The sequence below is a fragment of the Peromyscus californicus genome, unplaced genomic scaffold (assembly GCF_007827085.1).
Source record: "Peromyscus californicus insignis strain IS unplaced genomic scaffold, ASM782708v3 Scaffold_1__1_contigs__length_55948999, whole genome shotgun sequence".
NCBI lineage: Eukaryota > Metazoa > Chordata > Mammalia > Rodentia > Cricetidae > Peromyscus > Peromyscus californicus.
The window spans coordinates 1,630,467-1,657,696 of record NW_026294492.1 but is presented as its reverse complement, the minus strand read 5'-3'; the positions used below and the strand labels follow the sequence as shown (position 1 = coordinate 1,657,696).

General features: G+C 46.8%; 1 long non-coding RNA gene across 1 annotated transcript in view; it reads left to right on the top strand.

The window, feature by feature from the left end:
* Positions 1 to 17,360: 17,360 nt before the first annotated feature.
* Positions 17,361 to 27,230, top strand: part of LOC128115252 (uncharacterized) — a 154,044-nt gene continuing 144,174 nt past the window's right edge. Inside the window, exon 1 of the long non-coding RNA XR_008220048.1 lies at positions 17,361 to 17,724. This is a non-coding gene — a long non-coding RNA (uncharacterized LOC128115252). The remainder of the gene's footprint in view (positions 17,725 to 27,230) is intronic.

Sequence of the window (27,230 nt, the reverse complement as noted above, 5' to 3'; positions counted from 1 at the left end):
GTTACCATCTCCTAGGGGTGTATCTAATATGTCACAAAGCCTGAGAAGTACTATGTTAAGGGGTTGTGCTGGAAGGAACAGTTTAAAGCCACATAAATGTCACCTTGACAGAGAAGTAGTATAAGGGCTGGGTGCTCCTCCACTGCCCAGAGATGCTGAGTCACCTGAGATCCTGAGTTAAAGACAAGGACTCCCTTGAAGAGAATGAGTTTCCTAAGCAAGAAGGAGAGGAGACTAAGAAAAACAACTGAGGTTTTTAGAAAATCTAGTCACAAACAGAAAAACAATCTCCATTGGTGAAGAGCAACACTCCCTGAAGGTGGAGACACCAGTGTGTGGCAGCTTCATGGCTCTGTGCAGTCCACTTGGCGGTCTGGTTAATCAAGTCCGCTTCATCTTTTAGGCATAGGGGAGTCACTCCGGGTGAGACTGGAGCATTTTGGTAGGATCAAGGTTGGCTTCAGAAGCTCCCTTCCCCACCTCTCTTCCAGGAAAGCTGGATTTAGAAGTAAAATGTCTAGAGTTTGGTCTAACAGTGTCAGGGGCCAGGATGGCAAAGACCCATGAATCCCAGCTGGAGGAAGGTTCATTTTGGAAAACACAGCCAAAGCTAATGGTGGTAAGGCAATAGAATACCTGTATTTGCCTAGGGCTGCCTGTGAGCACAGGGTGTGCAGGCTCTGTCCGAGGAGCCCCTGTTCTTGCTCCAGCCTCTCGCTGAAGCCAGGTACCTCACTGCACTTCTCATGAGTGATAGTCTCCTTTTCACTTTAAAATTTTCAGTCAGTTGAACATGGGGGCTTTCCAAATGTGTTCCATGAGTGCATTTAGTATTGCATCTATACCAGCCTTCTGCGAATAATCTTATTGTAAATGGATTTGTAATCAAAATGTCCTAGATAGTTACACGTTTGCATAGCTTGAATAAACAGGTAAAGACAGCAAAAACAAAAAAAAACAAAACAAAAGATCAACATTGAACAAATATAAGAGTCTCTATCAGCTAATAGAAGCCACTAGGAAGCCATGAGGATTTAAACAGTACCCTTCCTTGTCCCCTGGCGCAGAGAGTTCACTGTTCTCTGTGGATGATTTGTCCTTCCGTGTATTTGCTGGACTGTGAGTTACTTACACGCTCATGGGCTTTAGTGAGGCTAGGCAAGGAACACTCATTCAAAATAATTTTGGAAAAAGTTTACAGAGAAGGAAGAAGGGGGAGACAAACCCTTCATGTGCCCTTTTAGGGCAGCACGTGCAGGTCTATAGCTATTCTATAGGACCAGGTCCTAAACAGAGCCCATTGCTCCTGGGTGTGATAGTGATACCACCCTGACCTGTCCGCACCAATGGCACTGTGGCGTTTGGTGTTGCTGGCACTGATTCAAAGATTAACGTTCATGAGCTTTGTATGTCATGTGTTTATTCTACACTGAAGAAGGCCCACCTCACTCTGGTCACGGCAGAGAGGGAGGTCTAGTGCTTTTCTCTGCTTATGGACTAATGCACAAGCTCTGAGAAAACTCTGTGAGAAGTGTCATGGGCAGTAGATATAGGCAGCAGAAGGGTTTGGGGTTGCTGAGCCGCATTGAGGTTTTCCTTCCATAGATATAGTAGGCTATAGGCATCAGCAAGTTTACAAACGTAGAGGGAGCAGACCATCTGACCAAGTGGAGGCCAGAGATCCTGGAGATCGGGGAGGAGAGTGGGGAAGAGCAGTTACAATGTCCTGTCATGGAGTCTGGAGTTCCTAAAGTGTTTTTGTCAGACTAGCAATCTAGTAAAAACTCTAAAGAGCCTTCATTCCAAGATGATTTTAGCATCACTCAGAGCTTCCAGAAAGAGTGAAGAGGCCTAGAATATTCCCTACTAGCTCCCAGAAAGGATGACCTATGATCTAACAGGGAGCATGTATCAGCAGTGGGAAAACGAGGTCTGAAATAACGTTAAGTGTGGGCTTGTTCACATTTGCCAGCTTTTGTAGGTGTTTCCGTGTCTGGGGAGAGATGTGGACCATTCTCTGAGATTTTGTTACACAATGTAGGGGACTTCCCTTCCCCAGTACTGTCACTGTGGTCACAGCCTCTGTCTACTGCTGAACCCTGAGCACCAGTGACCTGTACTCTTTCAGGGAAAATCTGTCATCTTGAGGACATCCAGCAAATCGGCTTTTGTCAGTGGTCAGTGAGGTCAGATGCATTCATGGGTTCCTGGTCTTCTTTGGTGAAGGGTATGGTAGGCGTTGGTCCATTCTGGAATTGGACAGCTTATTTCTTACTGCCCAGCTTGAGAACTGATCGTACATTCTGGATACAGAACTTTTGTTGAGTTTGTGGTTTGAAAAAAAAAAAATGTTTGGCTATGTCTAAGAAACAATCCATGGCCACAAAGATTTTCTCCCCTTTCTTAAAAAAGGCTACAACCTCCCCAGCCAGTGTCTGAGTAAGGAGTCTGGGAATGGCAGTTTCAGGAAGGAGGCAGGAGGTGGGGGGAAGTGAAACCTCTAGCATCAAAGAAGAACATACCAGGTCTCAGGCCATCCAACAGCTCACATCAAAGCAGCGTGCATAGGCACATACATGCATGCATTTAGGAATACAGGTGTGTATGTACACACGTTGGCACATGTTTGGGATCACCTGGAAAAGTGTCCTTTAGCCTAATTTTACTAGTTACTTTTATGCATGTGCCGTGCTGCGTGTGTGGTGGTCAGAGGACAACTTGTGGAAGCCAGCTCTTTACTGTGTGGGTCCCAGGGACAAAACTCAAATTATTGGTCTTGGTGGTAAGTGACTTTACCTGCTGAGTGTTTGACCAGGCCCACACCTTTATCTTCATTTTATTCATTCATTTATATAACAAGAGTTAGCCAGTCCTCAACTCTCTTCAGCTCTGTCAGGAGTTCCAGGGAGACAAAGCCGAGAGTCCTTATGCTATTCCAGGCCTGCCAGAAGGAGGCAGGCCCATCAAAGTCAGCACTTCCTGCAGCAGGCACAGCTGAGCCATGAGTGAGCATCCTAGAGACCAGGGTTTGAAACAGTGAAGTTGCTGAGCCCTGGACCGCAGCGGTGGATGTCATTTCGGAGGCAACGCTCCTTGCTGTGTGTCACAGTCTCTCTTGTTACCCACAGTTAAGGACCCTTATGTCAAGTTTCCTTCACTCTGGTGTTGGAAGACTGAGAGGCACATAGGCTGTCAAAGCTTAAGGCCTTGGTGATGGGCCTCTCAAGATGTTGGAAGGGTAAGCTTTGAGCGTGGTCTGAGGCAGCTGAGGAAGTCAGGGACAGCTCCCTGGGGAGTGCGATCCTCCTTTATTCCACACCTGACATTGTGTGCCACACTCTCGGTACTTCTATCATATACATCTATCACATACACCAACTTTCAGGGTTTCAAAACTATAGAGCGAGATATTTAGGGGGCAAGACTCATTTCCTAATTATCTTGCATGCATTTTGTGTTAGGTGAGTTCCCAGCACATACCTGCTACTTAATAGCCAATTGCCACTAAATAAACCAATTAATCAGTGAGTTGAATAAATGTCGGGCTGGTAAATGCTGTTCCATTTGCTCTTGTCTGTGGCATAAATTCTGCCATTATGGCTGATTTCAGGCCACCAGTTCGCTATCTATCATTCAGTTCACAGAACTACTGACAACTGAGCAATCAGCATTTATCAGCCAATACAAGCCAGGAGCTCAGCTCTTTGGTGTATCAAGGTGGAAATCATTGTGCACATAGGGATGGAATTTAGGCCTGGCTTAGCCCAAGTTGTTTTGCTAGGTTGTAGACACCTCATGGGCAGAGCCCAGGTCTCATGCTCCTTGAGTCTTTTGGAGTTCTCTGGCCCACACATCACAGCAGCTGTAGTTATATCATGTATAAGCTCAACCTCCCAGGCTCTAAAAGTCTGTGGGGATTTTCCTTGCCAAGAAAAAACAACTCTAGAGAAAAAGCTCTAATCACCCTTGGGTAAACTATGAAGACTCAGGATGAGCATGAACAATACCCTGGGCAACACAGGCCAGGTGGGGAGAAAACAGGATCAGTGTTGGGAGGAGAGATAGAAGGCGAAGAGTGGTCCAGCAAAGACTCAGGTCAGGGCAGGAACACAAGCTCCATGCTATCCTTGTCCAGAGGGTGGTGGTATGCCAAGGAGCCAAGGAGAGCTTGGGTAGCTGCAGGGTCTGTGACAGCCACAATCAACAAAAGGCTCCTTGTTCAAGACCTGCTGTGTTTCTTCATACCTCAATAGACCAGGTGACAGTTTAGAACAGGCTAACACAATTGGGAAGTTTCTGGTTGAGGTTCACCCCTGTCCATGTACCTTGGTCCATGCCTGGTTCCTCTGACAGTTGAGACTCCACATGTTAGGGTTCTCTGAGCCTCATTTGACACTTGACTAAGAGGTGCTTATCATATTTCATCCAGAGTCCTAAGCTCAACTCTGACCACTGAGCAACTCTGTCCAAGTGCTCATCTGCTGCTCTGGGTTGTCTCCTGTTACCCAGTGTTCTGCTAAGACTAGACAAGCCTTCCATCTGTAGCCTGGACCACCTAGCAGATCCCAGGTCTAAGGCTAACCCCTGTGCCCAGCCAGCCCTGTGTAGGTGACAATCCTCATGGAACTTGGGACCTGAGTCTATTATGTCCAACCTCCAGTTGGAGTAATTCCCACAAGAGCACCGTGAAATCCCCATGACCTACCTAGGAACAGCCTTCAGTGGGTCAGGCGAAGGAAACTTTTGTTTCTGTTAATCTGTACCTCCATGACTCTTATTGGCAGACACACAGGGAAACATGGTCCTTGGTGCTGAGCGACGTACTTTAGTGCCTAGGTTTTTGTAGGAAATGTTATCTATTTCAACATTATTTTTCTGGAAGGAACCTTCTAGTGTTATAGAGTATGTGTGATTTCATGTGTCTTATTTGTGTGTGTGTAGTGAGAGGTAGGAGTACATAGCACACTTGGGTGTTTAGTGTATGGCTGCCCATATGTGGTGGTGGTGTCTCTTTGTGTGAGGTGTGTGCTGTCTCTATCAGGAGTACACAGCACACTTGGGTGTTTAGTGTATGGCTGCCCATATGTGGTGGTGGTGTCTCTTTGTGTGAGGTATATGTTGTCTCTATCAGAGGTACATGCTGTCACTCTGTGTAAGGAAGGGTGGTGTGCAGTCTCTCTTTGTGAAGGGCATGCAGCTTCTGGGTAAGGATGTGGTGTCTGTGTGTCAGGGGTGTGCTGTGTCTGTGTATTAGGGGTGCACGGTCTGTGTGTGAGGGGTATTCTGTCTCTGCGTATTAGAGGTATGTTGTCTCTCTGTGTGTTTTATTTTTTTCATTGATGGGAAAAGCCTGACAATCAAATTACTTAGAAGACTTTTCAAATTGACTTTGCCTCCCTTATAAAAATGAGCCATTTAATGTCTTTGAGGCCATCACTGAGTCTTTCAGAGGGAGGGTGAGGCGAATCAGAAGTAAAACCCACACACTCTCGCTAATGGTGTTAATCTCATTTGCTGTCAACATTCAATACTCATTGAAACTCCTGTCCCTCTACCCCCTGGGACAGAAGCCCTGGCAGAGGAGCTGCCAGAGTAGACAGACTACAGTTAGGCCCAACTGTAGGTCCCAGATGTCCAGGAAGGGTGTGGCTGTCATGGCTCATCCTGAAGGTCAGTCTGTGAACAATAAGATGGGACAGATGTGGACCTGGGAGCTGTTTTTTGCTGGAGCAAATACCATTCCACGTATTAGTACATCTGTCCAATCTTTTCACAGAAAACAGCAGGCCATTCACTCCTGCATGTGGTTCAGACATTAGAGGTCTGAACCTGGGAATGGAGAGTAAAGATGATACATTCTTTTGGGTGGCCCTGAGTGACAAGCCCAGGTCTCTGGGGCAGTAGACACCACAGAGCCCAGGATGTCTGGCCCCAGAAAATCTTCTGCAAAAAATCCTGAGCTGTGTAAGTCAGGGCTAAGATGCTCACATCTGCCAGCACATAAGAATTGAGTGGGCCTTTCCGGGCCTATACATGTTCTGCTCAACCAAGGGGTACTGAGACGTCCTGTGTAGTTTTGGATGAGTGGGGCTCAAGGATCTCAGTCAAGGATGCCAGATGTCCAGCAGAGCTACTCTGTTTCCAGAAAAGAACAATGGATATGGATGCTAGCCATTGCTAGCCAGGGATGTATCTACAGAAATGAGAAGAGAGGGTAGAATTCTGTTTAGAGAAAGAGCATCTGGTAGAAGTGAGACACATGCAAATGGAGTTTCAAGGTATTAGTCCCTGAACCAGGAACCAGCACAGCAGGGAGTCAACTGGCTCAGAGGAGCCAGAGGAAGCACTCGGGAAAAATGGCCTTGGGTGGAGCAGGCTCCAGTCTGACTCTGCTGTCTACAGCATCCCACTGTCTGGGCAGGGCATGCATGCTTGATTATCCCCATGGGACAGCTGGGAAGTCAGGGAGGCTGACCATACAGGGCTGGAGTGGAGCAGTTTGTGAATTAAGTGGGGAAAGCCAAAGTATGGGCATGACAAGACTAGGGGGCAGCTGGGTATGACACGTCACTGCCCTGAAGGCAGGGAGCTGGAACACATGGACAATGTGGGGACCATGACCCTACTGACCAGAGAGGGGAGGGATAGAGATGTGGGATGGGAACAAAGGCTTTTTGGAAGGGAAATCAGCCTGTTCCCCTGGGTGGATTGCTTAGAAAAGCTAATGAGAGACATAAAGACCAAAAGCATTCAGGGGATGCCAAGTGGAGACAGTGCTTCAGTAGGAACACACTGGATGAAACTTAGCATAAGCTGTGAGGCAAACAGCAAGCCTGCCCTGCTCCCCACTATGCATGGTACATGGCACAGACCATAGGCAAGCCATCTGATCCCTGGTCCTGTCTTGTGGTGAAGAGTACAACAGAGAGCAAGTCAGTACACAGTGGACAGCAGATGATGGTTGTCATGAGCAGTGGCGTGGTAGTAAGGAAGAGTCGTCGGACAGCGTGATACTAAACAAGCCTGAAAATGGGAAGGAGGCATGCACATACAGAGAGCCAACACATCCTAGGCTTCAGGATGAGTGGGTATAGGCCCAGGTTTGGGGTAGAACAGTCCTGGGGGCCCTGTACTTGTGAAGAGCTTCAGGACCAGCTGGGTAGGGGAAGTGCACAGTTGACCCCGATGGCACTTTGATGCTCACTGAGACACACTCATCGTTCTCCCCCTGGCCTGCCTTCTCTGGGCCTCAGCATCGCTGATATCCTGAGTCCCTGTAGTCCAGAGACTGCACTGCCAGGTGGGACTGGCATGGAGGCTTGGGCACTTCCTGTCATCTATCCCAAATCCACTCTGCAGCTAGCATCTAACCCGGAAATGGTTGCTTCTCATAGGGTCCTGCCCATCTTCGTTGACTTCCTTCCTTTCTTTTCTTTCTATTTTTGAGGTCAAAAGCAAAGAGATTTCCCATACATATCCTGTCTGCACATGTATCCATTGTTGTAAGCATGCCCACCAGGGTGAATGTACATTTGTCACAGTCAGTGAAGGACCCCTGATGCGTGATGGTCACTCAAAGTTCACAGTTCACATTTATATTCATCCTGCCTATGGATGTATTTGCATGCATGCAGTGACATGATCCATTATTGTGGATCATATGAAATCTATATGATAAAGTACCATCACTGCCTGCAATTCTTCTGTGCTCTGCCATCCCGTCCATCTCACCCCAGTCCCTGGAGTGCCCCACCACTGTCTCCTCTCTTAGCTTCACCTATACCTGAACCTCATCACAGTGGACTCCCATGATGGTAGCACTTTCACACCGTCTACTTATGAACAGATATTTGAGTTTCCCTCATGTTTTGAATGGCTCTGGAGTTCCATTCTATTTGTGCTGAATACTATCATGTAATATGAGTACACCCCCTTCATTAACTCCCCCACCGAAGACATTATTTACTTGCAAGGTTTAGAAACCCAGAAAGAAAGCTACTGTAAATATCTGTGTTCAGGGTTTAGTGTCAATAACAGTTGTTACTTCTTTTGGGAAAATATTAAGGGGTTTAACTGCTAGATTCTATGGACTCTGTGTGTGTGTGTATGTGTGTGTGTGTGTGTGTGTGTGTGTGTGTGTGTGTGTGTGTGTGTGTGTGAAACTACCAGGCTGTCCATCAAAACTGGCTGCATCATCCTGTACTTTGGATGTGTATACATGTGAATGTACTTGTGTATGCAAACATGTACAAGTGTGTGCATGCATGTGTGTACACACGCATGTGGAAGTCAGATTTCAACTTCAGGTTGAGGCACAATTTCACCTCATTTGGGGACAGAGTCTCAAAGTCTCATTGGCCAGGAACATGTAGGCTAAACTGCTTTTCCAAGAGTCCAGGGATCCACCTGTCTTCTCTTTGCTAGCAGTGATGTTACAGAAATGCACCACCACACCTTGGTTTTTGCATGTGGGTTCTGGGAATTAAAATCAGGTGATGATGCCTGGGAGGCAAGCACTTTACTAAGTGAGCCGTACTATACTGCCCCATTCTGCATTTCTTGCCTCAGTGAATAGGAGTCCGTGTTACTCCCCATGGGTCATGGTGTGCTCTGTTCCTGTCACCCTGGTGAGGATGGAGAGATGTCTGCTTTCAATGTGCATTTCTCTAAATGAGGAGTGCTGAGGATACTCTCTTGACATGCTAGTTTTCCATCTGTTTTTGGTGAACTGTATGGTTTCCGCAAATACTTTAATCCCTTCATTTTCTTGTTGAAAAGTTCTTTTCATAGTTCGAATAACAGGTCTTTACCTTGTAAGTCTTTTGAAAATAGATCAACGTAGTATGTGGCTAGTCTTAATATTCTCCTACTATCATCTTCTTTCATGGAGAAGTTTTTATTTTTTGTGGCAATACAGATTACTGCTTTTTCAAGGCCCATGCCTTTGCTCCTGTAGGTAAAATGTCATCTTCATTTCTAAGGTCATCAGGACATTTCTCCTCTGTTACGCTCCAGGGATGTTATAGTTATGTGTTTTACATTGCAGTCTGATTGATTTTGAGTTAGCTTTCATAATAGGTGCATGCTCTATGTCTCTATTTTATTTTATTGATGCATTATTTATTTTGTCATGTAGATGTCCAGTCATTCTAGGGACTTGTGTTCAAACACTAACTTTGTTTCATTGTGTGGCTTTGCTCATCTGTAAGGATCCTCTGTTCTTTTTCAACCATCTATTTATCTCTTCTTTTACTAACATCAAATTGTCTTCAAGACTGTATAGCATCATTGTCTATCTTGAAGTCAGTGTAAATAAAGTCACTGTATTCCTTCTCTTCAGTATTGGGTTGAGTAACCTGGGTCTTTTGCCTCTCCACATACTTGAGTCAGTCTGTCAATATCACAGTTATTAGGGGCTGAGACTTTCCTTGGAATGATGTTGAATCCACAGAACTATCCTCTTTTCAACACTGAATCATCCTACCCACGACCATGGAGCATCCCTCCTTCCATTCAGTTCTATTTCACTCACAAGAATTTCTTAAACTAGATGTATTTTATTAGACACAGACAGGAAATTTCACTTGGGTTGTGTGAACGTAAATGGTACCTTGTATTTCGCTTTGAACCCCAGTTCTCCTTGCTGCTATAGAGGGCAGTGACAAGCTTCCTGATTTTAAGATTGTATCCTGTAAAATTGTCAAAACTGCTTATTCCTGGTGTCTTTTATTTATGGATGATCATGACATCTGCAAACAGATTTCTTTCTTTTTTCCAAATCTATATATTTTATCTTTATTGTATTGGCTATGACTTCCAGTATGCTGACTAGAAATGAGGGGAAAAATCTGTGCCTTGAATTTGGCCACAGTGAAAAAGAACCCCAGTTTCTCATGGAAACTAAAATTGTAGGTATAAAGTATTTTAGTAGGTTTTCTTTCAACCAGAGGAAGTTTCTCTCTGATTCTAGTATTTTTCAGTTTTTAATCATTCATATGGGCTTAATTTTGTCAAGTTTTTTTCTGCACCTATTGATAGTATCACATAATTTGTCTTACATGTTTGAATATTTGCCTGCATGTACCTATGTGTGCCATGTGTGTGCAGTACATGCAGAGTCCAGAAGAGGGCCTTGGACCCCCTGTTCTGGATCCAAGGGGCCATGGGGAGCCACCATATGGGTGCTGGAAACTGAGTCAGGGTGTTTTGCCAGAGAAATCAGTGCTGTTAACTATTGAACCACCTCTTCAGCCCTGACATGAGGGTTTTCATTGTTTAGCCTACTTACGTGATGGATTATACTGATATTTTTGAGACAGGGTCCTACCATGGAGCCCATGTTCATGCCAGTCAAAAGCAAGCTTTAACTTGTGATCTCCTTTCCTCCACCTCTAGAGTGCTGAGTTTATAGGCATACACCCTATGTCTAGCTCATATTTACAGATGTCGTAGAGTGAACTGGCCTCAGGTACCTGGCTTGGGCTCATTCTTTTAAATACTGTACCCACCTAACTGTGTTAGTTTATTTTCTGTCTTAGTACCATAATGCCAAGGTGGCATAACTTTATGAAGAAGCAAGGTCCATGGAGCTCACCTTCCCACTCAGAAATAAGGGACATTCTCTTCTTTTACAATAGCTCACTCGTAATGACTATTGAGGGTTCCTCAAGAACTATTAAATCCCTCTAGGGCAGCATCACTGGTGATGTCTTACTGGATTCGACTTCTTAAAAATTTCTCCAACTCATAACATACCCACATTGGACAACAAGTTTCCAATATCACCTCTTGGAGATAGATCTCCTCCAAGTCACAATAATAAGGGAAGCAGAGCAGCGTCTTCAAGGCAGCAGTCCCTGACCCCATGGTGTTCTCTCCAATTGAACCTGGATCAGACAGGTGAGAGTATGTCTCTTAATATGTCCTACATAAAACAGGACACTGAACGAATGAGGTTGGTCACAGGGATTTCCGGTGACAAGAGAAATTTTTGGCTGAGAATGAAATGTCCACACTGGGATTCCAGTGAAACCTCTGACTGACAGCGTCTCAGAGGAGTCATGTGATCAGATGCCTAATAGCAGCCCGAGCTTGCTGGTGCTTTGCTTCAGGACACTTCACCCAGGAACTTCAGCTGTGTCTGGTTCATCTTTTCTCTCCAAGCCCGCCCGCTGCTCCCTGGCCTGGCTCTTACACATTTCCACTTTCCTAAGGAGAGCCAGTGATGCATCCTTGCCTTCCAATCCCAGCATGAACTGTACCACCAGTGGAACTTGGTGGAGCTCCGCTCCCCAAAGGTCCTCCAGCAGCGCTTCACCTAGGAAGTGTTGTCCGTGGACCTGTGCCCTGATGAGCCTTGTTTTCTGTACTGAGTGACTGGCCCTTCACTGTGGCCCGCTGCCAGAGCCATCTGATCCCTCCTCCCTCATGGTGTGTGGTTAGCATCTCAACATGCAAATCCCGGCAGCTGGGCACGTTACTGGAAGCCCATTTGCCTGTTGTCAGCCATCCTGCCACAGAGACAATGGCAATTGGGGCTTTGAGACCACATCTATCCCTAATGCTATTTCCTGTAAAATTCCTCTTAATTGTTATCACTTCTCCATCTACTGGTCCCTAGAACATTCTGGTGGTAATGTGATGACCACAGTTCAGAGCCTTCCTCCTCTTTAAATCATGCTGCCTTTGGTCCATCTTGCAAGGCTAGACTAGCCAGTCCCTGTGGCTGCTGGAGGGAGCCAGCCCTGAGCAGCCACCCTACCTCTTGAGACCTCACTTCCAATGACAACAGAGCTGTATGGTTCTAAAGTATGCCTGAACTCTGTATATACCTCATGCTACGTTCCTCCTCCCAGGAAAACATCCACTTCTGTGTGCATTGGTTGGGGTGAGGGTATGCTATGTTATGCCCCCTAGAGAGCTTCCTGAATGCTCTCCCTAAAAGACTATACCATATCTGATTGTTCTTCCTTGGACTGTGGAATGACCTAGAAGGCTGTTTTGGTTGGCAGCAACTTGGTGATTTTCCCTTTGATCTCAACATGAAAATCTGCTGAACCTTACAGATTGTAATGCCTCAGTGCCCCTTTGAAACCTGTCATACCACAGCTGAGAGTCTAAGTACAGAGTTCATTCTAGATGAGGACTTGATATATACTGGCAGCCATAACATTCTGATTCAAATATGTGGTTTTTCCCTGAACATGGATAGTACCATGCCCCCAGCACAGGACAGCTGTACCTACTACCCAGGTTTCCCTCAAGCTCTCCGGCTCTTTTCCTCTTGGTTCCCTACAGTACATCCTATGAGGCCTTTGGAACACTCATTTATCTGGCAGTATAGCTGGAGTGTGCAGACATCCCAGGGAGCTCACCCCAGACTGTCAGCGCAAGTGCCTGGCTGACGTTGCCCTCCTAAGTTGTATGTCTCCAGAGCAAGTGTCTCTCATTTATGGCAAGCGAGTGTTGTAAATGGACATGTGGGCTACAGAGTGAGGTGTCACACCCTCACATCCTATCATGACATCCACACCAACACTACTGTTTTGTTTCTAGGACTCTGTTTTTCACCCCTGGTGCACACGGAAGTTGGCTGTTTCTATGATATGCAGTGATGAGATAGGCCACCACTGCTGCCTCCTCTTCCTCCTCCTCTTCTTCCTCTTTCTCCTCCCTATTCTCTTCTTCCTCCTCTTCTCCTCCTCCTCTTCCTCAACCTCCTTCTCTTCCTCTTCTTCCTCATTCTCCTCTTTCCCTCTTCTTCCTTCTCCTTATCCACTTCCTCCTCCTCTTCCACTCCTCTTCCTTCCCCTCCTCTTCCTTCTCCTCTTCCCCTCCTCCTCTTCCCCTCCTCCTCTTCCCCTCCTCCTCTTCCCCTCCTCTTTCCCTACTCTTCCTTCCCCTCCTCTTCCTTCTCTTCATCCACTTCCTTCTCCTCTTCCACTCCTCCTCTTCCTCCTCTTCTTCCTGCCAGGTTAGTCCAGCATGCTATAGCCTTTCCTAGGTCACCACCTGCTCTGGGCCTGGAGTTGCCCAAGTCGTCCCTTAGGTGCTTATTTCTTAGGCTCATTCACTTAGCCATTTCCCCATGCCTTCCTCCTTTCTGAACATTTCCATTCCCTGGGGCAGGGTTAGCCTTTGGGAGCAGTTAATCAGTATCCTTCCTTTAGAGAAACATACAATTCAATATCAGAGAAACATACAATGGTCAGAGAAACATACAATTCAATATGGAGGAGACTGAGGTTCTGGAAAAAAGAAAGTGGAGACAATAATCCACCTTCACAAAGCACACTTGATTCCCTGACAGAAACATGTCTAGAAACTGATCACTTCCTCACCACTATTCTTTGCATGTGCCTCACCTCTACTCACCTGGCTGGCTGCTGAGCGCCCTGCACTGTGCACTCACCCACCTACCTAATCTCATAATGTGTCCGTTTGTCACTTGCCACCAGCTGTAAAGCCGTCAACATGGCCACCCAGCTCACTGAAGCTTGAACTCTGCCCAGCTGTCTCCTCAGCCAGCTCTCACAGATTTCCTTCAAGGCTGTCTGGCTCTGGATAGAAGCATGCTCCCAGGAGAACTCCTTCATGTCTACATCTAAACAAAGTATCTTTATCCCAGCACTTACTGGACCACACCCTTGCTCTTTATCATTGCTCTACTCTATCCCATTAGTGAGCCATGTGGAGCCAATTGTCTGACACTGGGCTGCTAGTGAATTCATACAGCTAGTACATGGCAGACATTTCAGGGCCCCTGAAGAGAGGAGGGGTGAGATGCCTGCATTCCAATCGACTCCCAGAGCTGCTAGAAAGAATGACCAAGTAGAGGTAAGTCCCAGCAGGGAGCTAGGCAGGTGCAAGGGCAAGACCTGAGCAGGCTGATCCTCTCCCATGTTAACACAGAGGTGGAGTCCAGATCCTGTTACATGCTCCCCTGGTGGCCCTTGGCTACTTCCTTCACTACCAGCTCCTGAAAATTGCCATCACTATCCCTCTCATTCCACGGGTCCCAGAGAGAAGCAGGCAGAGACAGTGCCCTGTGGCAATGGGTTAAAATTACGTTGTCACTCAGGGAGAGTAAGATTGCACAGAGCTCAGCTGAAAGGCACTGATTTCTTAACAGACACATTCAAGCAACTACCAGAGCAGAGATGGAGGGGCTGCTCACTGATTCTTGTGGGTACCCCATGCCTGCCTAAATGGCACTGTTTGCTTCTGCCAAGAGCTTGGCTAGAATAAGTTTTAACAATAAAAAGGAATGAGATGAAAAGCAGTAAGCTCATGGTAAACCAGCGAGTGTACAAGGTAGGTCCATAGAGCAAAACCCACATAAAACTTAAAGGAAAACCCTAACAGTTGATCATATTTTCCCCACAATGTGCTTTGATAAGAGCACAACAAAACACAGAACACATTAGTGTGCCCACAAGAGCAATTCAGAAAGTTCCCAGAAGCCAGTGCAAAGTGAGACCACTACCCAGACTCCTAGTCTCCAAGCTCTTTTGGACTGAGCTTCTTAGTGACCATTTAGAAAAACTGGAGCCTAAAGAGTTGTGTCCGTCCTTGAGGTAGGCAAGCTTAGGGCTGGCTCAGCAACACAGACCCTCCTTGGCTTGAGCTACACACACATTCCTTTCCTAAGAATTTTTACCAGTCAAGCACCAGACTTGCCTCAGACTGCATGCACACTCACTTCCAAACAAAGAAATTGATCGCTCTGACTAGAGCTTCCTAGCAACCCTTAGTAACTCCCATTTTGTGATTAGACACATCTCACCACTAAGGGAAACGGGCTGATCCAGGCTGGACTAATAAATTGTGTCTTTTACATGAACTTCTAAGGGGGAAAAAAATCCTATTTGCTATCTTATACCTATTCATGATTGGGTGTGCATATGATTAAAAAACAGAAAGCATAATCAGAAAGGACATCCACAAAGAGCAAAGGCTTACATTAATTCAAGACTGTCAATCAAAACAGAAAACCACCCACACTCTAGCCCTGGAGACTATTTCCTCTGCCTCTTGGACCCACCTAGGCAGTTACAAGTTTCAAAGACTCATGTTTGCTCAGAGCACTGCTCCCTTGCAGTGTGGCCCACACTATTTCACTTTGTTTGTGAACACAATCCCTCGCTACTATGCTATTTTTGTGTTATTGTTAAGTTCTTTGACCAAGATGTCAAGAACCCTGAGATATCTGGTCCAAAGACTCCCGGTAACATTCCCTTGATTACTGGATCGGTGATAACATGGCTGGAACCACCACATGAGCCCCAGCTTAGAGTTCAGCTTTCTTCTACTATGCTTATGGCCCCCCTACCCCTGAGAACACAGGCCTGAATGATCTTGTTTGGGCTGGAATGTGCTTTTAAGAACTGACCAAGAGCAGTACATGGATAACAACAAGGTTCTGTTTTGGACAGCTTGGTGTCAAGTTCATGTAATGAGGAAAGTTCATCCCTTCTCCTCCTCTTTGGCTCTGGGGTCAGTGTACACCCTGCCTTGAACCCCTACCTTCAGAGTGACAAGTGCCACCGAGCATCCTGCCCCCCCCCATCTTGGCTGGGTTCCAGACTCTGCATTGTGAAGATCTCCACCGCAGCTTGGGAGACTGAAGTCTCCAACTTTAGGGCCCTTCCCATGTCACTCAGGTGGCCCCACATTCTTATTCTTAGCCCTTCTCTTCTCTACTCCAGAGTCCCCATACCCCGAGATTTCATTATGAATTACAGAATGTTATAGAAGACAAATACGGAGCCTCATATACAGAACTATGCCAACTTATTTATAAATAAGCTGAAAATTGGCAGGAAATTGAGCCCAATACATGCTCCTGATTTTCATCTGTGGATAAACAAAACTGCTCACCCATCCTTCCCCCATACTGCCTTTGATAAAATAGCAGGGGGTTCACAAAGTTATTAAAAATAACCTGAATGTTGAATTAATGACTGAAAACTTTAAAAACTCATTTGAATAAAACATAGTTGGGTCTTTTAAAAAAGACATTTTTATTAGTTTTTATAATAACTCATCTTTTTCCTAACTCCTTATAAAGATGTAAAAGCTCCCTGTTATGATGCCCTGTGAGTAGGTGCTCTCCTGCTGAATAGGGTGGCCTGAGACCCAGCACTGCTTTGAGGGTTTCAGAGGAGAACCCTCACTCCAGCCAGGCATAGAGCACCCCCAAATGCCTTTCTCAACTCAACTCTGTTCCAGGTCCCCTACTTCCAAGTGACCTCTGGGAGACCTGAGAGGATATCAGTGACCCCCATCACCTTCAGGAAAGCCACACAGACTGTCCACCAGCTTTCCCGGAGACCTTACTTACTGTCTGGTTGTATTAATTTATTTTCTTGCTATTGTGACAAACATATCTGTCAAGAACAACTTGAAGAAGGAAGGGCTTGTTTTGGCTTCAGCTCAGGATGATATAGTCCATCATAGTGGAGAAGACAGGGACCACGGATTACATCACCTTTGCAGTCGGGAAGCAGAGAGTGATGGGTACTTGTGCTCAGCTCACCTTGTTCTGTCCATTCAGTCTGGGACTCCAGTCCATGGGGATGGTGCCATCTACCTTTAGGGTAGATCTTTATATATCAAAAAACCCATCTAGGAATTCCCTCACAGACATGCCCACTAGTTTATCTCCCAAATCCTGTCCATTTGACAATAATATTAACTACCACACTGGTCCCTGCTCAGGCTTTATCCATCTGGGCTCCCAGCTTCCCGGAGATGATGGAGGCCTCTGCACTGAACAGATGTGACCCTTCATGTGGAGGCATGACTTCCTCCAATCAGCTGCCCTCTTGTCCTTCAGCTGGATAGTGCATCCTGTTATGTCTACATCCTAGCCCAGGAAGCAGACCTCCTGTTTGTTATCTCAGGCTCCCAACAGATCTCACAGGCTGGGTGGCTCACACAGCAGGCAGGAATTCCCTTATAACTTGGAAGATGGAAGTCCAAGTCCCAGGTGCTGTCAGGAGGAGCTCCCTTGAGACTTCCCCATAGCTCCCAGATGGCATTTCTACTTCAATGTATCTTCCATGCATCCTCACGCTGCACGGTTTCCGCTGCAAAGAGCTACTCATACTGGATCAGGGTTACCCCGCGGCTGCACTTAACCTCCAGCTCCATATCCAGCCACATCAGGGGTGAGTATTTCAGAATATGGATTTGAGGGACACAGTTTAGTCCACAGCACCTCCTGTCTGACTCACAGATCACTTCCGGGAGTATGCGAATGTCGGTCCTGCCAATGTCAGTGTTTGTCGCTTTGTTTATCTATGTGTAACCCTGTCTCTGGGTATGTGTGTGGTACTCACATTTGCTTAAAAATCCGTCACCTCATGTAGTAGGTAGGGACATGTCTCAGGTAGGAATGCATCTTATCAGGTGTGTAAGTATTCAACGTATTTGCACCCTAGCTCCAGGGTTATGGAAAAAGAGGTGAAGAGATAAGCTTGGAGAGGGCACAGTAGGGGTGGCAATCAGCACCAATCACGGAGTGGAGCTCCCTAACTGCACGCCCACGGTCTGATTACCATCCAGGTGTGGCTGCAGCTTAGCAGCTAGCAAAGTGCAATCATCTCTAAAATCGGAGCCTCAGCACTGCCTGTGTTTAGATGGCCACGTGCAATACCGTGCGCCTGCTCTTTGCTCTCTCCTCACCCCTGGCAGTAAAGAGATGGCAGAGCACAGGAATCAGTAAGTACCCTATCAAGCTCTGTGATTTTTTTTTTTCTCTTCCATATGAGAAATAAGTTCAGAGATGGGAATGGAAGGAACGCAGAGGATATAGCCAGAAGGAGAAAGAACTGGCCATACAAAAGTCGTGGGAAGTGGGGAGATCAGAAGGGCTTTGTGTGGTCACCCTGGAGTCAGGCTCCCAGTTTGACTGACCCTAACTCTAACCCTGAGCCTGAGTAAGAATAATACGGGTGGGCCCAGAGAACCTCACCAGACTGTACATGGCACTCCCGAGGGGATGAAAAGGTATGCAGGACATCGGTCTCTCCCAGCAGCCTCCACACTACAGAGCAGCGGTGACAAGTGCTGCCCTTCTTGGGCACAGTAGTCCCGAGAACATCATGGTGATCTCACCAGTGCTGTGCTTAGATGGGACTGAATTTCAGTAACTCTTCCCTAAGGTCAAAGGTCACGTACCTGGAGATGGTGGAGTAAGGTCTCCAAGGGAAGTACTCCCCTCAAGGTCACCGCCACCAGCAGTCCTGCCTGGTGAGCAGCAACCAACCGTACGGTGAGCTTTGAGCAGACTGAGCTTTGACTGAGGCTCCCAGAACCTCTGCAGATACCTGTCCCCATGGGAAAGGCCAGATCTCTGGAGAGTCTTCTTAGCGTTCTTCCAGCCTCCGTTCTCCCTCCCTGCTGCCTCTAGACATCTTTTAGTTGGCAGTATCTCTGCTGCTAGGTCCCACTGGCATAGGCTTAGGGGGAAGTGACTTGGGTCAGGTCAAGGTAATCTGGTCAGCCTCACCTGCCTACCTGCCTTACCTACCCACTGTTCCTGCTGAGTGACCTCCTAGGTGAGTCGGGGTAGCCACTGGATACACTGGCGCATTGTAGAAAGAGCCTCTTATGGTGATATTTTATTTGTGCTGAAATGTGATTTTACTTGTATGTTAATAAATAAAGTTGCCTGGAGATTAGAGGTCAAAGCAAGACATAAGCAGAGTCAGGCGGTGGTAGCACATGCCCTTAATCCAATCACATGGCAGGCAAAGTCTCTGTGTGTGGTCAAGGACACAGCCAAATGTGGTAACAGGAGCCTTTAATCCCAGTACCAACCATAGAGACCTGGAGGTCTATATAGACAGGCAGTGATGAGGAAGTCATGTGGCTGGGCTTAGAGCTAATGAGAAGGCAGAACAGGAAAGCAATAAAAGCGCAGGTTAGGCAGGAAGAGGTCTCTCTCTTCGGGGAAGCTATTGCTGGTGGTAAGCTAAAGGTAGTCGTGGCTATTGCTCTGATCTCTTTGGCTATTTCCTCTGTGTTTGGCTCTATGTTTCTTAGTAAATAAGACTGTTTAGAATTTCATCTACAGCCTCTCTTGACACTGAGCGCTTAGCAGTGGGGTTGAGGGTCTACACAGGAAATGCTCAAATGTTCACAAGCACTGGCCAAAGTGGACCCCTGAACATGAGAAGTAAAAACCCTCAAGGTGCCTGGGGCAAGGTTCAGTCATCTGCCCCTGTGACCTAGAACCCACTCATGAGTGGATAGCCCTCCAGGTCTGTTAAAGTCACTGCCGGTCCCTTGCCTAAGGTAGCTGGGAAGTTCCACCTTTCAGAGGGTCTGAAAGGCCACATTTCTGCAGCTGAGGAGGTTACCTGGGAAGGACTGCCTTGGGAACAGAGTCAGCCAGACATGAAGCAAGCGTAGCAGGGTCTCCTCAGCTCCCCACTGATTAGATATTAAGATGCTGTGTGTACAAACCATCCCCTCCTTGCTCAGCTCAGTGTTCTGTAACCGTGATCTGCCCTTGAACAAGTGCCAAAGTGATTTGTTTTAAAGCACAGGCATGTACCCCTTGCTCTCAAGTTGTAGACAGACTCTCTGTCCACCATCCTGTCCCTGCTCAGTGATCTAGTAATCCCCAGGACCAGAAATAAGGAATGTTTTAGAGCCACAAGTAAGACTTGTGAAAGATGGGCCAGAACAAGTGCTGCTTGCTCTGTGCTGGACAGGGCCATGATTTCCTGGAACTGAGGAACTATGTCCTGGGAGGTGCCTTTAGTGACAGGCAGGTAGCTTTGTTGACCAACATGGTGAGACCTGCAGTTCCTGTTGCTGAAGGCACAAGGGTGTAGCATTAAATCTACCTGGGTTTTGTTGAGCATCTCATTTTGGGCCAGCTGAAATATGGGAACTCTGGGACATAGAAATGAGCACTACACTCTCCCACTGCTAGAGATCAGTGGTTACACTGTGATTTGTCTCCTAGTCATAGTGTCCAGCTTTGGTTGGAAGGATCAGTCCCCAGTTCTGAGGCTGGGACAGCAGGAACCACCAGGAAAGCATCAGGCCTATGTTGTATAGCTAATGAAATGGGATATTGATGTTAGGGAAGCCTCGTGAAATTGTAAAGCTGGGGGCTCCTCAGGGATCCTGGGTGTGCCTCACCCAGTGACTGTCCAGGAGCCAGGATGGCCTCCTCCTCATAAAGCATAGCTCACATGGAGCATACAGCTCAGGAGTAGAGTGTGGTTCCATGCAACAAGTACCTTACACAACTATCAGAATGTATCACAAAGCTATGATCTCAAGACAGCACTCAGGAGTGAAGGGACTGCCTATTGTGTGTGTGTGTGTGTGTGTGTGTGTGTGTGTGTGTGTGTGTGTGTGTGTGTGTGTATGTGTGTGCACGCGCGCATGCACATGCATGTGTGTGGTGTTGGGGGAGGATTGATACCTGTATATTGTCAAAGTATATGCAACCTAAACAGCAGTGGTCCCAGGTATGAGTATTCCCTTGGTTACTAGAAGAAGCAAATCTCAAAGAAAAAAAAAAAACAGTCTCAACTTAGGGCTGCAGAACTTCTGCAGGCTATATTACAACAGTCAACCTACAGTTGACAAATCTAAAGGATGTGGGAAAAGCAAGGAGGAGCATGTGTGTCCCTGAGGTTTGTGGGTGCTGGAGTTCTCATACAGTCTCTATTACAAGCGTATATAAAGTACTTAACAAATTAAAAACTGAAATTGCAAAGATGAACAGATCATAGAAGCTTGCATGTGTGTTTGGAAGCACACATTCATGCACACACACTAAAATAAGGCTATAATTTGATCCAGCAATCTCACTCCTGGGTAATTATCTGAAGGAAATGAAGTCAGTGTCTCAGAGACATCTCTGCTCACCATGTTCATTGTAGAATTATTTGCAGAAGCACAGAGGTGTGAATAACCTAAGGTCCACCCACAGGTGAACAGATAAAGAAAATGTGGTGTGACTACACAATGAACTGTCATTCAGCCTTAAAGAGAAGGACATGTCTTCAGCAACATGGATTAGAGTAGGGAACATGTGTGAAACATTAGCCAAACAGAAAGACAGGTGTCTCATGAGTGGAATCTAAAAACAAGCTCGGGGAGTCTTAACAAACCCAATCTTGAACCCTCCTTCACAGACAAGGTTTGTCTCTTAGGAGATTCTAGAGCCTGTCTAGTTGACGACCAGCAATGACCACCACACTGTGTAAGATGTCATCTTCCCCCTGAACTCTTTACCTGGAAAACTTACCCAAGGAGGTCCTTCAGGCCCTCAGCACATCATCTCAACATGATCCTGAAGGTGGAATCCTCCAGACAGGCTATGTGGGGAAGTTCCACAGTGCACACTTCAGCAGGCCTCTCCGTCATGTTCACACACACAGTACATAGAAAAGCATCGCTTTGGAGACCAGAATGAGAAAACCCACCTCTACAGGAATGATATTTAGCACACAGGCAAGGCAATGGCCAGCTCTGTCCCTCCAACCACCACAGGCAGAGAGGCAACCACTACCACATGTTTTTGAAAGTGAACAGCATGTCTCACAGAGGTGAGTCCACATCTGTGGTGAGCAGATCTATCTGGAAGTCTGGAAGAGACAATTGTGTTGAATGAAACTTTAAGAAGGAAAAAGATGAGCTTTTATTGTGAAAGATTAAAAACAACAACAACAACAACAAACTTGCCAAGTCTTAGGGACCTAACCAAGAGCTGGAAGGCAGAGAGAAGTTTGTTTCCTAAGAGCTACTTTCCCACTGAAAAGTGTACAGTGGTGCTGCCAATTGGGAGGATGAAGAGGGGGGCTGGAGTGCTGTGGGATGTCTTTCTGTATGCTGTGAATATGTGTTGCTTCCATTGGCTAATAAATAAATCTGTTTTGGCCTATGGCAAGGCAGCTTAGAGGCAGGCGGGAAATCCAGGCAGAGATATGGAGAGAAGAAAGGAGAGTAGGGGGAGACACCAGCTGCTGACCAAGGAGCAGCAAGATGCCAGCAGACTGGTAACGCCATGGCCATGTGACAAAACACAGATGAATAGAAATGGGTTCATTTAAGATGAAAGAGCTAGCTAGCAGGAAGCCTGCCCTAGGCCATACAGTTTGTAAAGAATGTTAAGCCTCTGAGTGATTATTTTATAAATGTCACGGAGAAACTTACCACTGTGCTGGAGGAAGCAAAATTGGAATTCAGACACCACCTGGATCCATGGGAAAGGACGAGGAGCCGCTCTGAGACACTCATGTGAGCACTGGGGGGTTTGTAGGTGGTCGTGACATTGACAGGGACAATTCTGCATCCACAATTCCACCCCGTTTTCTAAGGAGCAGCCTTGGGGGTGGCAATCTCAAGGGGAAAAAGTCCTCATTCTACACAATACCTGAGTGTGAGCAATGTCCAGGAAGGGTGGTTTGGGGGAATGGATGAAAGGCAAGCCCTTGGGCTACTACACACTCTCCAAAGGAGCCAGAAGGCAGCTGTGTCCGGCGCCCGCCCACCCCATGATGGCACCAAGGAAGTAGCCCATCAGAGATGGCAGACTGCATCAGAGAAAACTGCAGTTAAAGGAGATAAGGTTGGGTTGGGGCTGGAGACCTATCAGGACAGAAGATGTCAGCAGCTGCTGCCTGTGCACCCAAGTGACAGTGACCTCTGACCCAGGTCAGGACTTGACAATAGCCCGTACTCCCAGTGTCCCTGATTCAGCTCCTGTGTTCCAGATGTGGAGTCTCCTGAGGCAGGTTGGGGAGGGACAGAGGACTGCTGATGAGTGCTTTCCAGGGCTGAGTTGCCTTCACCACTGAGGGGCTCTGATTCCTCTGCTCACTTGTGTGGATCAGTTTGAGAGAAAGGGTCATTTATATCTTTTCAATCTCCCTTTTCTAACTTACATTTTGAACTAAGTTGCTTAGGTGTCACAACTAGTCCAAGGCCTCTTTCCCCCTCAAACTACCCTCACAAAGAAAGAGAAAAACTGCTCTAGGCTGGGAACTTCAGGGTTGGACGGTAGTGGTGACACCTGTTAGGAATGTCAGTAACAGTGGGACCCCTGCCTGGTACCAGATTGAGCCTTCGAGGGTGTGGCCCTCCATGGAGACTCACACCAGCTCCTATCTCTGACGTAGACAGTTCTGTGTCAGATTTAGCCATGTGACTTCTCTATGCCTCATTTTTTTATTCATCTGAAATGAACTGTTGAGGTTAAAATGACCGATACACACAAATGCATATCTGTCCACTGCAGGGACTCATATTTGTGGATCTGGAAGTGGCCACACCCATATGGAGGGCAACCACTCTCCACTCTTCTGTGACTCCAGGAGAGGTCCAGGGTGCCCGCCTTGTGCCAACAGGGATCAGTCTCTTCACTAACCTCTTCCCTTCTTCTAACCCTGCAGACGGGCCAGGCCCTGACCCTCACCGTGATGTCTCACAAGTGATGACATAAGGTTAGAATGAAATTGGTGACAGAGACACAGCCCCTCTCATCACTGAGGCCCCTGACTGTAAGGCAGCATACGCCAGACCACCACCTGTAGCCATTCCAGGTCTCTCTGAGAAGAACACATCCCACTGAGACATCGACTTTTGGATGTGGAGTCTCTCCTTATTACAGTGTCCTGAACAAAATTGTCTCGTCACTCATCCAGGTTTTGTCTTTGATGGTATTTATCTCTCTACTACTACCTCCATTCCATTGATTTAGGCATGTGTCTGTATCCTTATCAATCCAGTGTTTTTCTTTGCTGGCTCCTCTCTCTCTCTCTCTCTCTCTCTCTCTCTCTCTCTCTCTCTCTCTCTCTCTCTGTTTGTGTTTGTATGTGTATTGTGTGGTGTGTGGTTGTGTGTGTGTGTGTGTACACTTGATACTGACATTTCTAAACAGGTGTCACCTCTACAGTCCAACCCTGATATATTCAGCTTAGGGTAGTTATTCCTCCTCTTTTTTTAATTTTTTTTTTTTAAATTTATTTTGCAATACAGTTCAGTTCTACATATCAGTCACGGATTCCCTTGTTCTCCCCCCTCCCACCCCCCTCACCTTCCCTCCAGCCCACCCCCTATTCCCACCTCCTCCAGGGCAAAGGCAAAGCCTCCTACTCCTCCTCTTTATGAGGGCAATTTGTGAGAGAGGGAGCATGGACCAGATGTATACATGCTTACACATACACACACACACACACACACGCGCACACACACACACACATCATACACACATACAGATACATACAGACACATACATACAGACACATACAGATACATATATACATAAACACAGATACACATATATGTGTACACATGCACATATGCATAGACACACACTCCCAGGCACATGTGCATCTTTATCATGACTGCTCAGTTATTCCCAATGCGTAATCCTTTTTATTGGCTTGACACATGCTTGACTTTGGAGTGAGAAGAATGGAGCCTAGAGCAGGTTGCTAACACTCCACTCCTTCAGATGTGACCCTCTGATGATGAATATCATTGTCATCTAGAAGTCAGAGGATTATCATTATGAATGACCAGCCTATAAAGATTGGATTCTGTGCAAACCGCATAAGGGCCAAGCTGTGTGGCTTTTCTTTCCTTTACAAACCCTTAAAGATGAGAACTTGTCCCTAGATCACTGTTTACTAAGAACTGAGTGCTGGGTTTGGATGCTCTGATGGGATGTGGAGTCTTGAGCCGGGAAGTTAGACACACAGAATCATGGGCTCAATCTTATACCTCTTGAGTCAGAATTTGGGTTTTAATGGCATTCCCAGGATAGCCCTGTGCATAACGTTTGAGAAGCAAAATGACTCACTAACCCATGTGAACTGAGTAGGGCTGCTTCTTACAGTTTTGATTCTTAGGCTGATTTTGTTGAGATATTTAATGTCTCACTGTGATCTGTAGTCTGAGCTCTGGTACAAAGTACTTTATAAACCACAAAGGCGCAAATCCGGATATTTTGTCTTTCTGTGGGCAATTCACAGGATCCAAGAATATACAGGCTGAGAAATATCTCCTCTGTTCTCTGAGAGCAATGGAAATCTGGTGACCTGCTGTGCTCAACTGACCCGGAAATAACTTTGCACTTAATTTTAATTTGCTATGGGTGGCAACAGTGTTCTTTTTCTGTCAAAAAAAAAAAAAAAAAAAAAAAAAAAAAGCAGCAAGCACTCACATGGGTGAAGGGCTGCAGCTGTGATTGATGGCAGAGAATGTAGGGTAAGGGCAGGCAGGGCCTGCACAGCCAGCTGCCATCTTCCAGAGCAGCCGGAGAATACTTCCAGAGGCTGCTGAATAGGCTCTGTCATGTAGGGGGATGCCCTGGCCAGAGACTGCTGCCGCCCTGAGCACAGTCTACACCAGGGGCTTAGGAGAGGGAAAGGATTCCTAGCCAACTCTTAAGGGGTAGTTATTTATTATTTCGACACTTGGGCATGTCAAGGCCAAGCTGTAAGGTCCTCAGGGGTTACTAGGGGTCTGGACCAACCTGGAATGCCCTCCTGAGAACTTCAGTTTCTCCTTCACACCATGGCCTGGAGGCAAGAGCTGTCTGTGATCGCCCTCCAGCTCCTAAATCTGCAGTCCCACCCTGGAAGCCCCTGCAGGTCAATGCTCTTCCTTTGTCCCTTCATCCTGTCCTCTGGGATTTGGGTGGGATGTAAGGGTGGCTTCAGACTGCTTGTTCCCATGGTGCCAGGTAGACAGAAGGGAAGGCTGACCTCTCCTCCATTTTATGGGGGCAATGGCTGTCTCTGTGTAGCTGCACAGCTTGGTGTTGATTTATCCGTAAAGCACAACTGAAGAATCAAGGCCTTGTGAGAATCTCGATGAAGTGTGCAACCCATGTGACTGACTCCCAGTTCCAGGTGGGATCCTGGACCCTAGACCATGAGCTTCACAGTCTCAGGAACCCTAGAGAGAGAGAGAGAGAGACAGAGACAGAGAGAGAGAGAGAGAGAGAGAGAGAGAGAGAGAGAGAGAGACAGACAGAGAGACAGAGACAGAGACACAGAGACAGAGAGAGACAGAGACACAGAGACAGAGAGAGACAGAGACAGAGACAGAGAGAGAGCTCCAAGGCTACCTTCCTAACCCTTACCAAGCAAACAGCCTCTGTCAGAGTTCTAAGAGGTGTTGGAATGATGGTGTCTGGAGGATGTCAAGTTATCCCCTGTTGCCTGCCTCTGCTCTCCTGAAGTTGATGAGACTAAATGACCTCCAGGCAATGTGTCCTTTTCAGGATCCTCATTAGTTTTCCCCTCCCCAGTCTCCATGTTGGTCTTGCTTCACACGGCCTCTGATACAAGCCCTGCAGTCTCCCCAAGGACGCATCAGCCTGCCCATGCACCACTGGTCTTAAAACATCTGCCTTCTCCTCCCTCTTTTCCAGTATCCACACACGCATGTCTCATCTTAGTAAGTCATGTCCAGGAAATAACACCAGAGTGACTCCAGATGAGTCAGTGTGTCAGTAAGAGCCGCGGGTCAGGGATATTTGCATCAGACAATTTGACTCAAGGGCCTCAGTTCATGATATGAGAAATCAGGCCAGAGGGGTTGGTGGAGCATGGAAGACATTTGGGGTTGGCTTTGTAGTTAGTGCTTGAAAATGCATTTGCTGACCACATTTTCTGTCCATAATTAGACCTAAATCTAATTGGGCTTCTGAAAGAGCTGTAGTTGTTCAAACGGTCTGAGTACTGTGGCAGCTTTCTGTACTGTGCATATGAATGTATACAAAAGGCTCCTTGCCACTCAGATATCCCCATCCACTGGGTACATTTCCCATGAGGCTGTGTGCCTTGAGTTTCCTGTGACACTGATATGCACCCAGTCAGAGAGTCTCTGAAACATTTATCAACAGAGGCGTTAGGCCTGGGATGACATTTGCATTCTCAGTGTTCTTCAGGACAGTGAGACTGGCAGCCCACCCAGTGTGTACCACCGTAGGTAATAACTACTTAAGCCTATGGACTTAGGTCCCCTCACCTATAGAGGTATATGGCCACACCTGTTGGAAAGATGTCCCTAAGTTTAAATCAGGTGACATTAGTAAACTCCTAGGATAAAGTCTATTCATGGTGAGTAGTTGGTGAGTGGAAGGTCATGTTTCTTTTCCCTTCCTCCTGTGTCTGGCATTGTGTCCTTTTTCCTTCCTCTCTATCTCCCACTGATCTTTCTTCCCCAGGACCTTGTTGGGCTTG